Source organism: Passer domesticus, chromosome 5 (assembly GCF_036417665.1).
Source record: "Passer domesticus isolate bPasDom1 chromosome 5, bPasDom1.hap1, whole genome shotgun sequence".
Lineage (NCBI taxonomy): Eukaryota > Metazoa > Chordata > Aves > Passeriformes > Passeridae > Passer > Passer domesticus.
Window position 1 is genome coordinate 68775849 of NC_087478.1, and position 16680 is coordinate 68792528.

Sequence of the window (16680 nt, forward strand, 5' to 3'; positions counted from 1 at the left end):
ACACAAATGTAGTACATTCAAATTTAATGAGGTGACTTGTAGAGAGGAAAAGTTGACCTGTATCAATATCATGATTACCTTCACATTAAGCAAGGGAAAGCAATAAAAACTTAGGAATAAATAAGCAGGGCTCTCTCCCTCCTCTCCTCTGCAATACACAATGGGGTACAATCCTAAGACAGAAACATAGATAGGCTCCAGGTTGAAGAAAGCTTAGAGCCAGTAACACAAAGGGTTAAACAATTAGTTTTTTTCAACAGAATGGAAAGGACAAAGTAAAGTTCAAAACTTGGGGTTGAGCTGTGAGTAGAACTTGGTTGAAATGGAGAAGATCTATATAAACATTTTTAAGCAGACACCTTTTGTAGCTGCAGAAAATAAGAATGTCCTAGTAGCACTGAGGCTTGTTTTTAACATCCAAGAAAAATCTCTAAAATGCTAGGCACTGATACCTTGCTTGAAGAAAATTACTGTAGTCATTACAACCAAAAAAGGAAACAATTGAAACAAAGGCTGAAATAATAATCACTTAGGACATGGAAGTCACATGCAAAAAGCCTACAGTAGAACAGTCATGCAAGTCTACACTGATATAGATTCTAGACCTTCAGCTCCCATTTGAGAGGAAACATAGATTTAGGGCCTTGAAAAAGATCTGTTTAACCCAATAAATTCCACACCAATTTCTAACTCACCACTTGTATATTTAACTAAACCAACATGGGTTTAAAGTGGTTCCGGTTTCATTTTTACAATAAAATGTAAAAGTACAGAAACTATTAAATATTTCACTTTCTGCAGAAGAACTTAATTCCTTACTCTAATTGCTTCATACAAGATTTAGGTAACTTTTTCACTAGATTTTTCCAACAGATGGAAAAGGTTTCACTGACAACTCAGTATAAAGCAGTGCCGTAATAAAACTCCACCCATTTTACTAAAGTAATTCTTATTCTGGAAAATTAGCAAGCAGTTTTTCACTTGTTATCAAGGCTTTCATCTGAACAGCTATTATGTTAAGCCTGATTTTACTCTAAGTGCCATTTTACCAGTCTGCATTTCAATACACATTTGTGCAGTTTCCTTTGATATACAAATTCTAATTTTTGGCTACAACTTTTGTAACATTTTTTATATCATCATCTGCAAGCATAAATGAGAAATTCAGTTCTGGTAAGTCAAGTAGCCAGCAGAACTGCAAGTACTGAATTTCTCCTGTAATTAAGCAAATCAATTTACCACAGTCAAGAGTGAACACATCTCCTCTAATAGTCAAGCTACACACTTTCCAAAAAAAGACTATTTTTTACATTTTTCAACAGCACCAATTATAAACCACCCTCTCCCTGTTCCCTCACTGCTCATTCTAGACCCTGACAAAACACAGTGCTCTGGGTTGATACCATAATAAGCTAGGGAGGAAACTTTGTAACAGAATTTGAAGTACTAAAAAGCAGGCATTCTTTATTGCAGCACACTGGACACACAGAGGTTATTTCCTCCACTCTGATGTGCCGTGAAACTTTACAAAAAAGATATTTATTCCATCATGATCATAAATATTGATTACAGTGTACTTCCTGCCTAATACATACACGTCACTTTTTCTACCACTAATTTGCATCTACCTCTTAGTAAGAGTATTCCTTTTATGTTCCTACAGGGTCCTCTGAAGGGGTCTCTGGTGACTGTATTCCCCTAGAGTCACCAGTGCTACAGGTGACCTTTCCTTGAATTTCTCTTAAGGCATGCATTGTTGCCTCTTGTTACATACCTACCACAAAACCCAATGTATTCCTCATTATCTGTTTATCCACTGGTTCCAGCTACGTGGAGCACCCTGCGTGCCTACTTATTCATTATTTAATCTACTTCTTTAAAACACATTGTTCTCTTACTTGGACAAGTAAGGCAACATTATGTTCTGTTCCTTTTATCAAGGTCAACACAGGTGTCTTGAGTTGGTCTTCGCATGTGTTTGGGAGATGAGTATAGACATAGAATGAGACTGGCAAACATTCAGGCATGGATGTATTTTTTCTGCTCTCCCAAGCTTTACTTTCATCCCCTGCTCTGCTTCACTCACCAAATGCACTACTGACTACATTGAAGCAACATGTGAAGCAGCACAAGGATGGGAAGAGGACAACACCACCACCACTGAAGATTAAACCTGGAGCTACTGAACAAGATCAGCAGCATTAAGCAGGGTTTGTAAGCCAGCTTGAGTTGAAAATATGGAAGATAAGGAAGGGGAGGCAAGAAATTAAGAAACATACCAAGACAAACCAAATATTTCACATGCTTTTTCATCAACAGAATATTGCCAACTACCCGTTCAAGAAATCACTTAGAATTTCTAGCGTGACATGGGAAAAGGGGAAAAAAAAGGAAAAATTGCCTACAACTCTCAAAATCTTCATGAATTTTCTCTTCTAGAATTTCTTATGCTTTCTAGCCTTATGTCAGGGGTTTCTTCTGCCACTCTGTGAGGGTAAACTTGCTTTTGTTATAATCCTGGATTGATGACTGACAAATCAAATCAGTTTTAACCCAGATTTAGTCAACCTTAGGATGGTGAATTTAAGCAAAAAATCTCAAGTGTCAGTGTTTCTACTAGCCAAAGTAATTCTATAAGATTCTTATTTCTCTTTAATGGAGCAAACACAGGAAGGGGAAAACATATGACAAGTTGGGAGGAGTTTCATAATCATCATCATGACAATTGTGAGGATAGTGAGTGAGCAGATCCCACAATTTTCTCTGCTCCTTTGTTGCAGGTGTAAGGAGTTAACACAGTTGCATGTCTCAAACATTGTCACAGCCACAGGTTGACTTTGCCATGAGATAAGCACAGAATGGAGTGACAGGCCTGGCAGAGGTGAGACCTGGTTAGCTCATTCTGGGTAATGCATTCAGACAAAAAATTCCCACTATGGAAATGTGTGTAAGGAAGCAACTGCTCTTTTACAGATCGCTGGTCAAAGAAAGATCACCCCAAGTTCTGAAACAGCTGATATCTGTGACCACCACCAACCACTGAAGCCACCTGAAAATGCCTCCCTGCATACCTGGAACTTGGACTGTAAGATAAGCCACCACAGCAGGAACCTGAGATAAGATAAAAGGGGTGCTGTTGTCTGAGTATTATCTCAGATCTAGGGAGAGGTTAACAAAGCTGGGAGAGAAGAATGTCACACAACTGCAGAATTTATGGGCCACAAGGAAAGCCAGCTCAGCAACTGTGCTGAAATCAGCTTGGGCTTGGTAAAAGTAATTCCGGCAGGGGGAGATCGACCACCAACTCAAACAAAGAGGAAGAGTACAAGGAGTGCAAGGACTAATTAGCATTAGAAGCAAAGGAATCAATTAACCAATAGAATAGTAGCACTGTGTAGCCAATGAGCAGTAATTTGTTTCTTTGCTAATATGCATGAATAGTGAAAAGACCTAGAGAATACCACTAGCAAGAGAAGCCCAGGGAGAAGAAGGATCAAAAAGACACCACTGGATCTGTAGGTGGTGACTATCTTCTACCTGATCTCTTTTTCTGCTCTCTTTTCCTTCTACCTGTCCTTCTATTTCTTTCTACCTTTCTCCCTGACATTCCATGTTGAAAACTCTGATTTATGGACTTCAGCATATGATCTTTGACCCTTAATTTGGGCAGAGGCACATCTCTTAGCATCAGGAGCATTGTTTTTTCAGCTGTAAAAGGAACTGGATCATGCCCATGTGGCTCTTAAGTAGAAGACCTCCACCTTTCTGAGCAGCATTCTTACAAAAACCAAGCAGTTGTGAAACATCACATTCAGATTTTGCTTGAACCAGTCCAGGACACCGTAATGCTAACAAAAGCAACAATGCTGGCTCCCTTGCTCGTTCATTTCTATCCCATGACAACAGAAAGATTTGTGCTGCCATGCACTGAGCTGGATTAGGGACTGCAATATTGATTCAATGGGTCTGTGCCAGGAGAGGAGAGTGTTTCCCCCACTGTCTACAGGCTCATAACACATGCACCTCTTTCAAGGAATGCTAAACCACATTCTAGGTAGGAAGAATCATGTCCCATTTTTAGTCTTCCTTACATGCTGTATCCACAAGGGCACCTCATGCCATTCAGTGGAATGGATTTATAGGTTATACAGTGTTATTTCCAACTCTAAACTCAATTTCCGGGGAGTACATTCGAGACCACTGAAGCATCTTGAGACAATAGGAGGAGACTGCTCTGGTTTGCCCCAATTTGACTCATTTGCGTCTTCTCTGTTGCAAACAGGTTTCAGAACCAATTTAATAAAGCCACTGGATGATCATTTGTAGATCCAAGAGGGTATTTTTGTTAGTAGATGCAAAGTGCTTTACTAAAAAAAGGGGGATTTAATAGTTCCCTTTCTTCAGATTAAATCAGTCAAAAAAACCAACTAGTTTTCTGAAAGAGAGCTCTCTTTATTAAATAGAGTGCTCGAAAGCAACTGGCAATTTTACCTGCAACGACATAGTCATTATAGAATAAATAATTAGGGTTTCACACAGCAATCCTTCCCAGTTTTACAGATGTTTTGCTTCAAATTCTAACCATACAGATTTCAGAACAAAAAAAAAATTAACAGCAAGTTACACATACAGTTAAAATGTTTAAAACATGGACATGCTAATTAAAACTTATAAAAGGTATGTCAGAGATTGAAGGCAGCACCAGCTATTAGATTTTTAACATAACTACACAGAAAATTAGGATGTTTCAACTGTGAGCTACAGATTCTTTTCTCCTTTTGCTCTTTCTATAGATACCACTAATACTTGCAAGCCTTTTCATTAAAATGCATGGGTTTGAGGGTAAGCAGGTTATATTTACACAGGTCATGTTTCCCAGTTAAGAACAAACACTTAGAAAACTTAATTTGAGAGGCAGTATCTTGTGCAATAATGTCTGAATCAATTTTTAAAATAATTACTGCTTTCCTCTTGCTCCTCATTAAGCCACTACTGGTGCTGCAAAATTGGCAACTTCTTCAAACCAGTTTGTTCCAGAAAAAGCTGCTCCCATTCTAGTTGTGACAGCCTGCTGCTGCTAGTAGAGGGGAGATAGGTTAAACCAATAAGCAGGCACATCTCAAGGGAAAATTGGCACCTACTGCCAAGATATAAACATTCCAACTCACCACCAATCTAGCAAAAAAAAATTTATTAAAATTATAATTAATTGTTAATTTAAATTATTTTAAATCCTTTAAAATGCAAATAAATGAAAACCAGACAAAGACTATTAGCTCTAATTCCCCCCTCTGGAAGAGTGTTACAGGCCAGTTTTTATGCTGCAGTACATTGACTTTCTTGGAAAGCACTGCAGAGCTGAATTAAAATATTTCAGCTGCTCTGTGAAATGGTTCATTGTTTTTGCTATACATGCCCAATCTTCAAACATTTTAGATAGCGTGTATTAGACTTCAAAAATTGTAAATTTTGCAAGGATTGACTCTCCAGCCACTTCTGAATACCTTAAGAAATTCTGATGGCAGAGTTTATATTCACATCCAAAGCTGTCCAATGCATTTGCTTGAACAACACAATTATAAGTGTCATAGTGCTAACAAAAGGAAACATTGTTATTGTGGGATGGACAATGTTTAAGTACCAGATGACGAACAAAAAGTCTCACTGTCTTGCAATGAATGTGCTTAAACGATGACGCAGAATCTGCCAACAAGCCAATTGTCACTGCTGACTGGGATGTGCATTTCTTTCATCAAAATTAAAATACATTCTTTCCAGTCCTGAAATCATCAAGTATTTCCAAATGATATGTAATGAATTCAGACATATAACACGCAAGGATGTTTAAGATTCTGTGATATTCTTGCATCATTTTCCTCGATCAGCCAAGTATTTCATTTTGAAAGTGGGCTTAATGCTGTTTGGATTTGTACATTCTACTAAAATACCATTTTGCAGATACTCTTGGATCTTGCCAATAGTGCTCAAGTCCATTGTATCTATGTGTTTCTAGAACAAGGAAATTAGTACCTTTCTCCATAAATAGCAGCATGTTAACATGTTATAATTAATTTAAAAAAAAAAAAAAAAAGATGACTGGGATAAAAAAAAATTGCTGTCAGAATCTCTGGTATGAAGACCCTGCCTTACAGCACAATGCAGCTAATAATCATTTCTTTGGAGCACTTTCATACTCTGGTCTTCATCTTTTCGAGTCCTCATCTACCACCAGCTGTTAGTTCAGCAGTGGCAGTACAATGCATCTATTCCCAGAAATCATACCTATAAAAATACCAGGTTAGCAGAGTGTAATTTGGACAGTTAGAGCCAGTCACAAACCCAAAGAACCAAGTCATTCTCAGGCACTGGAAGAGTTTGTTCTTTTTAATTCTTTGTTGAAAGGATGAAAACTACACTCCAACATGTGACCCTCTGGAGTGTTTCACCCACTACTTCTGTTTAGCCCCAGCTACCTTAATGTTCCCATCAACACTGAACAGATGTAAAAGTAAAAAAAAAGCCTCAAAAAATAACTTCTAAGAAGCTGGATCTTATTAAGGGAACCAAATTAGAAGCAGTAGTGGGAACAACAGTAGGTAGCAGGCTTTAGTCAGAGTATTTCACTATAAATGTGATCCAAACGGGAGTGAAAATGCAACTCAAGGCCTTTGACTAGCTCATGCTACTCCCTGTCTTCTTCAGGTGGCTCAGATGCATCCTTGCAACCTGTTCTTCACAAGTCTGCTCCCATTCTCCAATATGTTCACCACTCAGTAACTGGAAACTACCTAAGAGACTTGGCAAACTACCCTCTTGGCCCTCCTTTTCCCAGCCACTAGCCTCAGGGGAGCAATTCAGGTGACTAAACAGACATACCTAATTCGAAGGTAATATCCTGCCTGGCTCCCAGCTACTAGTCCAGAAGGAAATAGGGCTCCTGTGGATTGTGCAGTACATTTACCAGCCCTTTTTAAATATTACAGGCATCCCAAAAATTCAGCAATGGCAGAAGATATTTTAGTTCAGACAGCTGAATTTCAGCTTACCTGCCTATTCTGTGCCATGTATTTTCGATACTGAGATTTTAAATTCCTGTTGGAGAACACAACTGAGGCACACAGATCTTTGCAGCCTAACAAACTGCAATCTGTAGCTCCAAAGGAAAACTTGGTTTAAAATGCTGAAATGTCAATATTCAGAGTCATCAACTTGCTAACTGCAGTGTTCATGGCATCTGTTCATATTCTGCTACACGGATATTTATTTTGAGGTTCTCCTCAAGGACAGAGTTCAGAAGTCATCAAGACCTCTAGTTTCCTTCAAACTATCTCAAAATACAGATTACAGTGATGCAAAATATAATGGAACATTCCATCAACTTTATCTGTACAGTATTTGTGTACAAAGTGGATGTTTAAAAGCATATAGAAATGATATGTTGGTTTAAATTAATAGGCTCTGCCTTTATTTAACTTATTTTGTTTGGTGAAAGGGTGGAGAAGAAAAGGGCTGATTGTTGCTAGGAAGAGATTTTTTATTAATTAATGTCTCTTCAATATATTCTTCAATGACAATATGGTAATAGCACATTTATCATCCATGTACACTGGCCAACGTTTAGATACCCAACAGCAAAAAAGAGGAATTTATGTATTTATCAATAAATTCTGAGCATTTTAAAGGTAATTTTGAATCTGTGCTGCAATTAAATCTGTTCTATAACAAATACTTTGACCTGGCAGTATTTTAAAATTTTCTAGATTTATTTTTTTAAAGCTTGCTGTTGACAGGGACGGAGACAATGAAAAGTACAAAAAAATATGTGATGAAAATTCCCATTCTAACAAGAGAAAAAAATAAAGATACCTATTTCCTGCAGTTTATATCAGATAAGTTTGAGTGCTCTGCAAGACATTATTAATAGAATAAAAAAGTAAAGCTCCAAGCCATTTCATGCATTTAAGTAATATAACCCAAGACTCCCAAATCCAGTCTATTCTGACTACATGTTCAACAATATTCAACATAAAACAATATTCAACAATAAAACTTGCCCACAGGCAGGATTTTTGCATCTGTGAAAAAGCACCTCTTAATGGCAGCACAAAAGTAATACTGATTTATTATGCTGACTCCACAGAATAGAATTTTACACCTGAAAAATTGATAAAGTTTATTTGCAGTATTGTCAAGTAACAGTACCTTCAGTGGGATTTAGCTAAATGTTATATGAAGTTCCCTTCATAGTCATTGCAGACATAGGTAATAGTTACGTCATGAGTGGTGTCATTGTTAAAGCAGATGTTTACACTTGGTCAGATGAATGACACCTTAAAAACATCCACTTCTTTCCAGTAGCTATACTAGTACTCTTATCCACTACTGGGCATCCACTTCAATCGCAAGAATTCCTCTGCTGTTCTAAAACCAGCCATTAAAAGAGGAGAATATCCTCAGAGTATACTGCAACTTACAGGGATTGCACTTCTGGGTGTAGATGGTAAGGAATAAAAAGTCAGCTCACTTTATATTCTTCTCTTAAATGTGCCCAGTATGCCACAGCACTGTTTTAAGAGTTCAAAAAGCAAGGTGCCCAGCTTTTTCCAGCTCCCACATAGCTTTAAGAGTACCAAGCTGGAGCAATATGTGCATTGTGAGATTCACACATGGCTATGCAGCCTGCAAGAACCAGCATTTATTAAGAAGCAGTGTTATCATCTCCTCTGACACTGTATTAATACAAAAATTATTGAATGTAACTAATAAAACATATTCCTTTTGGGTTGAAGAGATGAACTAACTGATGAAATAAGAACAACAGGGATTTCTAACAGCTGAACTACAGCTTTCAGAAAACAGCAGGTTACAGAGCCAGCAATGATACTGCTTATGTTCCCATGGTGTATCTCCTTCTGTTGCTGTGATCTGCAGTAGGTAACTGAACCATGAGCCAGAGCCTGTTGGCTGATGTGAATGAACATCCACAACCACTGAGGAAATCTAGTATTCCTATGTTTTCCTCAATTTTCTCAGAACTAAAGGACTCATTCAAAGCAGCTCTCCCAGCATGACATTCTGGGCACAAAGAATGAAGCTTAAGAAAATTCACCTTTTACCAAAACTGGTGTTTATAAATGCCATTCGTATGCCTTCTGTTCTTCACTCACTCAATCTCTTTCCACCTTCTTGCACCATACTGCCTCAAAGGATTGATAATGAAGTTCTGGAAATACTACACTTGGCATCCAATAGCAGCTTGGGAATGAACTAGGACTGTACCTCTACTCCTTCTTTATTTTTAAGGAATAATCACAAGGATTCCACCATGGCACTGTGGTTCCTTATGTATTTGTCTGGCATAATGACAAATGAAAAGCAAAAACAACCAGCCACAACTTAAGCCAGAACAACAGTAATTCTGGCAAAAGTTTGAAGCCAGACATCCTGCAGTTTACAACACCTGCACTATATTCTCAAAAATTTAGATCAGTCAAAAAGGCAGTCAAAGAAATCATTTTAAATCTGACCTCATCTCAATGGAACTCAGAGCAGGGAAAAGGAAAAAAGCCCACACAATACAAACAATCAGATTGGAACACAATACAATAATATTGTTGCTGAATGGACTTTTAAAATATGTGAGATTAGCATTTAGCTTCTTAAAGAATCCAGACTACATTCAGCTCTTGCACAAAGGGTGGAATGCAGCAAAGGGGACTGTCAGCTGAATCCATTGGGGATACCCATAAAAAAAGTCATCTTCATTTTGCCAAAACAGCTTCTAAAATCACTATTTTGAGGAGTGATCTTTGGCCCTGTTGATTGTTAATGGCTGTGATAATAATCTAGAAGACACATGAGCTACCACAAATCATGGATTGACTTCTAACTTGTATCTAGTCCAGCTACAAGGCCATTTCTGAAAAGCAAAAGGCAACAGAGTACTGTCTCCCTGCACAATCCATCACGATGCACACAATTTTACTGAAGGTGCCAGTGCCAACAGTCTATATATCAAATACTTGTTTACTGAGTGATAAAAGCAATACTTGCAAGTCATTCTTATGGTACAGATAGGAGTTATGACATACTTAAGACTACTTTCTTTTTTTTTGTTTAAAATTCACTGCTAGATGTGGGAAGACCGCAGGTCCTGCCAGATGTTCCATTCCAGAAACTTCTGAACACTCTTTCACAAGACTGGACTCTGCCTTTGCTATGAAGCAGAAAATAAACATTCTATTTAACAACTTGGAGTGCAATATTTGAAGAAAGAGCTGCTAGCATCTCTGGACTCCCATACAGATAAATCATGTGAAGGCCACCTATGTTTATCCAAGGAAAGAATTTTATGTGTCTGTTTTGAGGTAATACTTACTCAGACAACATTTAACACAGGAGCTCTGAAACCATATTTGAGTTTCTTGCATAGAGGAGGGACTGAAGAAAACTCTAGAACTTCTCAAAGAGATAAAGTTCCTTTAACAGTTGATTAAACTAAACAACCTAAATACTCTAAGTTTAGTGATTTCCAATATATGCTAGCCAGGGGGTTATACCCTCACAGTCCCTTCTCCCTAGTCCCAAAGGGAAAATAAAACTGAACTATTGAAGGCCAAGTAGCAGTAGTTAGTAAGCTCAACAACCAGTCTATAAGCTAAAACAAATGAGAACAATAGCTGCTAATGTGTGAAAGGCCCCTAAACAAGTCAAAAGCAAATAAGAAACAGAACTATTGAGTGCTGAAAACCAACTGCTTAAGCAAGAAAATTAAGGAATTTGTAAACACACAAAATAGATAAATATAATCCAGACATATGAAATCCCCAGGGTTTCAAAGTTCCCAGAGACTTAGCCATTACTGAGGTCCTGCTATGGAACACCACTCATCATTATACAACTCTACATTCATTCAACAAAGCTTATCAGCTAAACGGATTGTCTTTACCTCAGCGTTCAACTGATGAGCTGACTGCTACCCTAATTTATTGCTTTGGGGCTATGATACTGAAACTAGCCAGATAGAAACTATCTAACAAGTTTTAAGTATTACAAAGCAGGCAGTCTTTATTGCAGTGCACTGGTCCCTTGGAGGACCCTTCCTCTAATCAAGTCCTCTGAGCAAACAGGTTTTCATCATACACACTGATGGCATATTCATTAGCTATCCCCCCCTTAATTGATGTATATGTATTACTTTATTTGACACAGTCAAAGGACTCCCTTATTGGGAGTCCTTAGAGTTCTTTGAGGGACTTTTTCAGTGGCCCTCAATGTCCAGTGTTCTTTTGAGGTGGCTGTTCCTTGACCCCCACTTTTTAGTAAGCACAATATCATTGTTTTCTGTAACTTCTGCTTTGTCCACCTTGCAGAGCTGAGCTGGCATCCTACTTGCCTTTTGCACGCCTTCTATTTGCCTAAGTTACATCATTTACCTATTTCTGCAAGGTTGTTCTGTTCTACTATCCTCAGACTAAAATTGTTTTCTGTTCTACTGTCAGCTGGGCAATGCTATGAATTCCAACTTTTACTTGAAAACTGTTAAACAATAGTTACAAATCATCAACGTTTTTCCAAAGGCAAAGAAAATGCAAAGCTGCTACCCATTCTTAAGCCAACTGGTGAGAAGGGCATGTAATTGACACTCCTACATTATTTCAGCAACAAGTTTACTCATTTTAAAGCAAAGTCCACGACAGAAAAAAAAAAAAGTGTTTTAATTCACACTTCTGCTGTTCAGGACAATTTTGCATACTGCTTATTTCTAGTAACAGACTTGTTGGTGCTGGGCTGTTTTGTCAAGGCACTGCACCTTGCATTTAAAATTAGAACCTTGCTCCCACTTTAAAATGTCTCATTCTCCAGTCCCAGCAGTGCTGCAGCTCTCTCCCTCTTTCTTTCCACCTACTCATTCCCTATGCAGCTGCCAGCATTCCCTTCCCTAAGAGCATCAGTGTTACAAGTACCCTGACACAGCAGGTTCACAACATGAACTTGCGTGAGGGCTGGATTGGAGGAACAAACTTCAGCTCCACACATCCTTGACCACGCTCAGACTCCAGAGCACATGCCTAGAAACAAACAAAGCTAATCAAGTAAGTTTTATTAAATGCTTTCTGACCTCATGTAGGCATCCTAGAAAATATGGGGGGGGGTTTCCAAGTTAGCATGTATGTTGAAATAGCCCTGTTTCTTTTTTACAAGCTACAGTCCAGACAGGTGTGTTAGCTCACTGGGAAAATTATACAGTCACTTTTCAAATTAGGCAATCATTTTAGTTCAAAGGGTATTTGCACTACAGTCTTGTTTTATTCAAATTCAAACTATATTCACTTGAGGGACTACAGTTGAAAGGGAAACTCTCCATTTTAATAGAAAGTTGCCTGTGGCAAGTTAGTTATTAATCAGAAGCAGAAATCTTTCTGCGTTCAGAAGGTGAATAGCTTAGTTCCCCTATCCATGTACTCCCATTTACAAAGGATTTAGCAACACAGTTTTTGAAATGAGGATGTCTCCATGACCCAAATCCACGTTACAAACAAGTGCCCTCAAAACCCATGAGTGCAGTTCAAAGAGCTGAGCCTTGCTTACTATCATCCTTTTCCCATAGCCCACTGATAAACTTCAAAAATAACTAGAAACCTTGTTTAACATCAGTCCTCTATCATGTTAGTAATGTATGTAAGGTAATATGAAATTTTGTCCCACATAAAAGCTTCAAATAAGCATTTACTTGAATCACTGGAGACACAGTATCAAGTAATTAGGGACATTCCTTGGCTCAACAGTTTCATAGCTGATTTTACAAGACTGTTAAAAAAATTGTGTCATTTTCTTACTTTACACAGCTGTTTCATGCTTTCTTTGATAGCAAAGAAAGAATTTTACACATACTCTTTGGCCAGCAGGTGAAAAAATAGATAATTTGGTCAGTTCAACTATGGTGGCACTTCAAAGCACATTTGAACTGCAAGTACCTACTTTAAAAACACACAACTCCATAGCTACCTAATTGCTGAGGTAAATTTTAAAAGCATCAGTGGATTTTTTTAATGAAAGCATTTTTTCTGTGACCTTTAAATTTGCCAAAGAAAAAGAATGCATCAGAAAACTGTTACAGCACATAAAAGTTAAATCTAAAATAAGAAGTCCAGTAGAAGATTTTGATACTATTAATAGTTCAGTGGGGTCATCTGCATTGGCCCACAACCCACACTTCAGGCCACATGCACCTGAAGGACCCCGTCTGACCAGTGCTGTGGAGACCATGTGAACAGATACCCATCTCCAGCCCATGGAGAACCCTGTGCTGGAGCAGGGCCCTGGCAGGACCTGTGAATTTGTGGAGAGGAGCCCACCCTGGAGCAGGTTTGCTGGCAGGACTTGTGACCCCCTGGGGACCCACACTGGAGCAGTCTGTTCCTGAAGCATTGCACCCCATGGAAATGACCCATGATAGAGCCATGTGTGAACAACTGCAGTCTGTGGGAAGGATTCACTTGGACAAGTTTGTGGAAAGCTGTCTGCCATCAGAGGGACCCCACAGGAGAGCAGCAGAAACACCATGTGATAAACTGGCCACAACCCCCATTCCTGTCTACCTGAGCCACTGAACAGCGAGGAGGTAGTGAATCTAGCATAAAGTTAAGCCTGGGAATGAGGGAGGGGTGGGGTAAAGGTTTTCTTGAAGCTTTTACTTTTCATCATCCTACTCAGATTATGATTGGTCATAAATTCAATAATTCCCCCAAACTGAGTGTGTTCTGCCCATAATGATAATTGGTGAGTGATTCCCCTGTCCTTATCTTGACCCACAAGCCTTTTGCTACATTTTCTCTCACCCTTCCAGGTGTGAAGGGGAATGACTGAGCAGCTTTGGTGGGCATCTGGCATCCATCCACAGTTAAACCACTGCACTACTGTATTAAAGTATTTCATTTTACTGCAAAAACCTTTTAAAAGCCTAAATTTCCAATTTCAGAAATAATGGATTTTTTCATCTAGTCAGATACTCATCCTGAAATACAGTCCTATTTAGAATTCACCTAAAATTCCTTTTGGTTTTCCCCTGGCTTGTTTTTAGATTAGACACAACAGGCAAAATACCAGCTTTACAAGTCTAGTGTTACTGGGAAATTCCACTAAATAATATGGAAATTCTTCCTCCAGCACTTTAGCGAACACACACAATACTGGCATAAAGATTTACTTGTATAAAAGACAAGTTTCTTTAAAAACACTACATTCTGAATCAAGAGTTTCAACAAAATTTCTTTCTCAGATTTAACAAACTGGGTGAAGTCGAGAGAATGTGGTCACTTTGTAGCACTCACAGAATTCAGCAGACCAAGCTTAAAATGTGCTGCATAACTGAGTAGTTCTTCAGGGCATTTTTCCTAGGAATAAGCTAGCCCATCAAAGCATTCTTCCATTTGCCTCTTCATGAACATATGCACCACTATTTTCTCTTGCTCTTCAGACAAGACATTTTCTTAAGAGATATCTCTACTATAGACATTAAAACAACTCAATACATTTTCAATTAGAATTTTTAATACATTAGTATATATTTGCTTTCCTTATGATCCTTTCAGTCTAGAATTCCTTTCCACTGCCAAGACTAATTGCTTACCGGAGACATAATTAGCTGATTTTGTATTGAAACAGAGCTAGGTTGGCCTCTGAGGATAGAAATCTTTGTCTGAAAAGAAGTTTCACACAATGATACACCTATTTTGATAACTTGTACAGCCTAATTTCTCTAGCTTGGCAACTGCAGTTGTCTTAACACTCTTCTGATGTTCCTGATGGCTTCAGCTTTTCACTCTCCCACTTTCTATGGGTGAAAGAAGCAAGAACATAAAAGCATCCAAACTACCCTGGAAATACTACTCTGCATACATAAAACAATAAACATCTATTACATACTTACATTAATCATATATCAGAGCAAGCATGATTCAAGCTAATTTCCACAACATGCAGTTGCTTGCCTTAATAAAGGCTGTACAGGCATGCCTCCAGAATTTTTCATGGAATTCCTGGTAGAAGAGAAAGCAGTAACTTTTGGCAAATATATCCCTACTTCAAATAATACTTGTACAGTAAGTATCATATCCCATCACATGTATCTTGAGAGTATACTTTTCTCTAAAATAAAGGCATTATAACTAGAAAAATAAGAACTTTCTTTATTCATTAATACTTATATTAATATATTTTAAGCTTTTACTAGTTTTTTTTAACCAAGAGATTCGTCCATTACAGGCTATCAAAACAAAAACACTGTATTTCACCTGTAACAATGCTAAATTCATTTCACGTATACAATATCTGGAGGTCTGTGAATTTTCAATTCAAAGTAAGCACAAATCCAAAACAGAACAAACACTAGACATGTCTTTCCTATACATATTCCTATAACATACACTATTTCCAAATATTAGCACTCCCAATCTCTTTATGTTGGAGGTTAAACTTCTTGATGCACCACAGCAGAAACAAGATGATCCTTGTGAAAAGGATGCAACCATGAGCCTGTGAAAGTGTGAGTGTACAGCCACACAAACAAAATATGGGCTCTTTGTAACAGCAAAGTGGAGAGAATTCACTTTGAGCAAGTGGCAATATCAAGGACTAAATGGAAATAATAATTTGTAGCAGGAGATTTAGAAAAAGGATCTTAGGTCTTCTTAGACTACCAAGACATGGAAGAAAAATTGATCTTCACCATAAGAAACCTCAAATGAAGCTATTATATCCTTCAAACTACCTAACAAGGGTCCCAATTATTATCCAGCTACAGGAGGGAAGTAACAAAAGAAACAAGTAACAAAATTTAAGCTGATGTTAAAAGCTGTATGAAGTGGTGACACCAGAAAGTCCAGATGTAAAGATCAGATGAGAAGTTGAAAGCATTTGAACCTATCTGTAAAAGGACTGTCTGTGGGACATCATAAAAAAAGCAGATGCCATCCACATATCTGAGGGGATGTCAGGGGTAAGGTCTTCATTGCATCATTAGAGAACTTCAAACTGTTATTGCCAAGTAAATAGTTCTGAGAATAACCTGAAACATAAACACCTCTAAATCCTTGTTTAGTAACTCTGAAGTATATATTCCTTAATTAACAACATATATTGAACATATTTGAAATGTTAGTCCAGACACTCCAAGAACTTAGATCACGGGATTGTCCAAACATATGCTTCTAACAGCTTCATATAAATTTGTTTGCTAGTGGGTTTGCTACAGAGTTACAGGAAAAAAAAAAGTTTCCCTCTACTATTTTGGCATCACACTAGTAAGAGTTCATGACGATACCAGCATAAAACTTTGCTATACCTCTCCATTCATAAGTATTTCCCTGCACCACTTCCAAGTCTATTTTGTGTACAGATTTATGACAAAGAACAAACAAGGCTACTTGCCACTTTAAAAGTTTTGAGAAGGGATAGAATTTCAATCTCTAACTTCACAGCTTTCACGTACCTATTTCACTTTTGAAAATTCCAGAAGAGTACTATGAGGGTCTGCACATTACAAACACTACCCTTTAAGTACAGGCTACTACTCACTCACTGAAGTGCAGTCCAGACAAAATCTGGGCAAATGGCAGACTTCTAACAGCAGCATTTTTTGTCTATGCTCCACTTGTAACTCACACAACTGGACAGTAA

At 38.0% G+C, this 16680-nt stretch overlaps 1 protein-coding gene across 1 annotated transcript in view; it reads right to left on the reverse strand.

Moving 5' to 3' along the window:
* The window catches only part of TRIM24 (tripartite motif containing 24), a 57301-nt gene that overhangs the window by 36854 nt on the left and 3767 nt on the right, over positions 1-16680 (reverse strand). The gene's annotated exons all lie outside the window — the stretch shown is intronic.